The 4,726-nt window shown below is 45.3% G+C and overlaps 1 long non-coding RNA gene across 2 annotated transcripts; it reads right to left on the bottom strand.

The window, feature by feature from the left end:
- Window positions 1–1,193: 1,193 nt before the first annotated feature.
- Window positions 1,194–3,963, bottom strand: LOC112872632. Of its 2 annotated transcripts, none has more exons than XR_003224707.1 (3): window positions 3,381–3,963; window positions 2,977–3,170; window positions 1,194–2,776 (listed from the first exon to the last, which is right to left on the bottom strand). It is a non-coding gene; the product is annotated as an uncharacterized LOC112872632 (long non-coding RNA). The 2 variants fall into 2 exon arrangements; XR_003224706.1 differs by having other exon boundaries at window positions 1,194–2,678.
- Window positions 3,964–4,726: the final 763 nt, after the last annotated feature.

Genomic DNA, 4,726 nt, shown 5'->3' with positions numbered 1-4,726 from the left:
GTGGCCACGTGAAAGGTGATAAGTGCTTCTAATTCTTCATGCTTTCAAGAATAGTCATCCAATTCTTTTATATTTTTGTTCCAGATGCTTTGTTATTCATTTGCAATGCGAAAGCATTTCTTCTTTTGTAGTGGAATTGACAATGTAAGGATTCCATTTGGTTTTGCCAATTCATACTAGCTAATCTATACTCTGCAATCCCATAGTGCAGTCATGGGCTTTTACTTTTGAGGACCTCACCTAGATTGAGGTTAGTTTTTTAGCTTAAGCCTGAATGTTGACAGTTTAGGATCTTCGATTCTGATATGACTTGCTTAGCTTTAATTTTCTGTGCACAGACCGTACTCCCTACCTATTTTGAAGGTTTGGGACATCGATGCTTGTTTGGGGACATTAATGCACATGATGATTTGAAGCTATCGAAAGTTGATCTCTGTTCCGGGTGTGAGGAGGGTCTAGATGTTGATCATCGGCTGGAGTCGATGGATGCAGACCAATACGATCTGAAGTTGATGTTATGTAGTCACCCTTTTGTTTTCGATTACAAGTTATCTCTTTGTTCTTGACTAAAATTTGTCGTGAAGTAAACTAGATATCATTGATAGCATTTTGAAACCATTGCATGGCTATGTCATCAATATATCCATGTATTGTTCTTTTTTCATGGGTCCTAAATATATCACATTCTATGCTTGAATACCAAATTGTATAAATTTTGTTGCTTGTTTGATTTGCATTACAAAGTTCGTACCACCGTAGCGTTAGCACGGACATTATACTAGTAACAAAAGTCACACTGAATTTCAGGCAGGTCAATGGACTCGAGAACATAATGTTGACCATCACAAAGTTGAGCAGAGGCATTTACTCAATTGTGTAATTACAACAGCAGAAATAATCTTTTAATTTGCTTGAAGGACTTGCACAATAAAACCAAAAGAACAAATTGCACTCCTATCGCCTCCTGCAATAAGTGAAAATATGCAATCGCCTAAATATAGCATCGTTCTTAAATTGCTCACCATATGCACGTATGCTGCTTTCTGAAGAAACCATACAGACATGTTGCTAGCTACTTTTAGCAGCTGATCACTCTTTCATTTGTACAAGCATTTATGTTGAACCTGATTAACACTATCCAAAAAATTGATTTATTAACAAGCTAATTACACCCAGTGTATTATATCTAGACAGATGACAAGGATGCAACCATATTTTTCTCCTCAGCTTGTTAAAACACTTGGACATCTTTGTAAAAGAACATATCAACAACTTGGAAAGTAAACACAGTGAAGGAAGTGCCAAGTTGAGTTAGGTCCTCGTAAGGACAAATGAGGTGGTGTTGCCCCTGCAACCTGTAACCACTCTTTGCAGAAAAGCATTCAAAAGTTATTCTCTATTTTGATGAAGTCGAGGCCAAAACATCTATCTTTTAAAAAAAATTTCTCTCCACAGCGTTATAGTCCTGAAATTAACGCCACACTGACAATCTTGAACAGATATACCCAGGCAAACAGCAAATGAATATGGTCACTGAGTTGCATAATCCTACAATTTAAATGTAATAGAGTAAAACAATTATCCATTTGTGAGTTAAGAAACTAACCATACGCCAAGTAACCTGCTGAACGCAGAACCATTCACCAGAACCAGGAGAGCATATAGAAAACAAACTGATGTTTGGTTCAACTTTTATCTTCTCAGCCATGAATAGCAGACTGCCAATACAGAAACAAGCAGATGGAATCGAAAATCAGGAAAAAGCCATGGTAGATTCTTCAAAAGGCTACTGGTGAGACAAATCTTTCTATGCAATATGGTGAGACAAATCTTTCATCCAACCAGAATGACATCAATGTCCAGACTACCAACAAGTGTATGAACATACAAACAAAAGGACAAACAGTTCCTTTTCCTTTCACTCAGGATAATCCGCACTCCAGCAATCATACACCAACGATGGCTTTATAGAACAATCCAATCCTGAAGAGTGTTAGAGCATCCGCCTATAGACAATCCAATCCAGGAGAGTGGGGTTACCAGAAAGGGACCATTGGGGAGGTTGAACTTCCATCTCTCACAAGCTCGAACAGAGACCAACAAAATCAGAGTACTGCACAGATCGAACACTGAATCGGAACAAACCAAAAAGAACTACCCTGAGGGAATATTGGCACCATTCAGCCAGAAGGGGAGTAGTGACCATAAAAATGGACCCCCATTGATGTTTAGAAGATGCTTGTCCTATCAATTTGCTCCCATTGACTAGGATTTAATGGATCGTGTACATGATGTCCATTAGAAAATAAGCGGACTGATGATATATTCAACTCAAATTGACATGTGTCAGCTTACATTTACTTTGATACCTACATGTAGTAGATCTTGCAGAGATGAAAAAAAAAATATTACCATTACCTTGCATATTTAGGAGAAATGATGTGCAGAACTGCTAGAAGCCATGGCAATTCACTCAGTATAGATTCTGTCGCTGCTGCAGAACTTAGCATGGACCATGCCAGTCTAGCAGCTGTCGCAGCTTGATTCCTGTCTAAATCTGCACATCACCACTGAGGAATTACGACATATCTGATTTTGCCTACCATCTCGTTGTTCCACCAATGCAAAGGTGTATGCAGTAGTGATCACTCCCTCAATCAGCAAAACTGCACCCCTAACTGCAGGCACAACCAGTTCATCATTACATAATGTACTCAACTACTTGCTGCATTGAACAATTTCAGCCACATAACTTATTGTCCATTTTGCTTTCTTCCTAGACAAAATGATCCAAAAGGTAAGAACAAAGAAATGCTTAAAAGTAATACTGTCACTCAGCAAATTCTTGCATTCATCAAAGACAAAGTAAGAGCAATCAACATGCCAGCAAAGAAGGGAAAATCAAAACAAGGTTATTCAAACGTCTATGTAATGACCAATCACTACTGAATGACTAACAATGGAGATAATCCATACCGGTATGTCAGTTTATGTGGTTTGGCATTCGACAAGCACATGGTGGGCACGCCAGCTCCGTTCATACCAAGCAGGTTGCTTGGGTCAACGAGTGCAATCATCTCTAGGTGCTGGTTCTAGGTGCTTGATTTGGGAGCCCAATGTCGAAAATAGGACCAAATTGAATCAAATCCTCCTAGGTAGGGATCTCTGACCTGCAAGCGTGATGAGCAACCAAGATTAGGAATCAAGTAATCATTAGAGGAGGGGGTTCGCAGGGGGTTCCTTGCAAAAGCTTGAGGGGCTCCTGGCCATGGCAGACAGGGCCTCCGGCCGACGAGCTCGCCGGCGGCTGGGCGTGTTTGGGATGCCGGAGAGGAGGGAAAAAGGGAGAGGAGGGGAGGGGAACTTCGGGGTGTGCTCACCTATGGCGGAGAGGCCGGATTTGGCTGGAATCCGGCAAGCGTCGGCCGGCTTCGGAACACTCCGTGGTGGCGGCTCTGCACTGGCGGGGAGGCTGCGAGGACTGGCCAAATGGATTCGGCTCGACGTGGCGAAGCTCGTAGTGGTGATTGCTTGGTGCGGCGAGCGAGAGAGAGCGGGCGGAGGTGGCGTTAAGGCTCGTCGTGCGGGAGGCGGCGGACTAAAACGAGGCCGACGGTGGGGCGAAGCGGCGGGGACGGCGGCGGCGCGGCGTGGATCTAGCGACGCGGCGCACGCGAGCAGGAGAATCTGCCCACAGGAGGAGGGAGTCGGGGAATAGGCAGATCGTCAGTTAGGGATGGCGGCGGAGGGCGTAGCTTGGGGTGCGACGGCCTGGGCGCAGCGAGGACGGCTGGGGAGGACGGATCTCGTGGTGCGGCGGCCTGGGCTGCGCGATTTTTGTGCGAGGGAAGCGCGAGCGTTCAGGGATTCAAATGGACGGTCCATGTGCGACGGAGGCTGGACGACGAAGGACGACGGGGTGCGGGGCGACGGTCGCAGGACAAAAGACGATGGAAATCTGTGTCACCCTTACTGACTTTTTAGGCGTAGAGATTAGTTTGTCTCCACGGCACTGAGTACCCACAAGCAGGTGGGGGGAGAGTACTGTACGTCGCTCCCGCAACACTCCTGCACCTCCGTCGTTGTCACCGCCACCGCCGTTAATCCCAGCTTCCATCTCCAATGCCGGTAGACCTCCCCCGCCTCCGGTACCATTGCCGCCGCCACCATTTTTTTTCGACGAAGGATTCTTCCAGCTTTTATAGAAAGCATAAAGTTTACAGACATCGGGATGCCAGTTTGCCAACAGCGCACAAGTTCAAGAAAACAGAAAAAACAGGACCAGAAATGAACGTCCAGAAGGTCTAATACAACTTCTCTGAGGGAAAACTACAGTCTTCCTACATGAGGTCTTGATCCGGCGGCCGGTCTCTGATTTTCTCCAGGAAACTCTCCACCCACGCCCTGATTTGCAGTTCCCACGTCTCAAGGTCTTGTCGCGCCTCAGTTCGCAGCAACCCCTTCCATCTCCGCAAAAGAAATTGATTTTAAAGATCATGTCAGTCGGGGACTTGACAAACACTCCCTCAATCGCCATTTTATTTCTAGCATTCCACAGCGCCCACATTACAGCAGCCAGTAGTGACAGTTTCAGATCATATTGTCCGCACCCCAGCGGAATCCAGCTGTCTAGGAAGTCCTGCCCCAGCCCAACGCTTCCTTGAGACATGTCCAAACGAACTTGGCCAGCATATAGCCAAAGAAAATGTGATCCACCGTCTCCAAG

The sequence above is a fragment of the Panicum hallii genome, chromosome 9 (assembly GCF_002211085.1).
Source record: "Panicum hallii strain FIL2 chromosome 9, PHallii_v3.1, whole genome shotgun sequence".
NCBI lineage: Eukaryota > Viridiplantae > Streptophyta > Magnoliopsida > Poales > Poaceae > Panicum > Panicum hallii.
The sequence above is the reverse complement of the archived record's forward strand: the minus strand, read 5'-3'. Positions and strand labels throughout refer to the sequence as shown.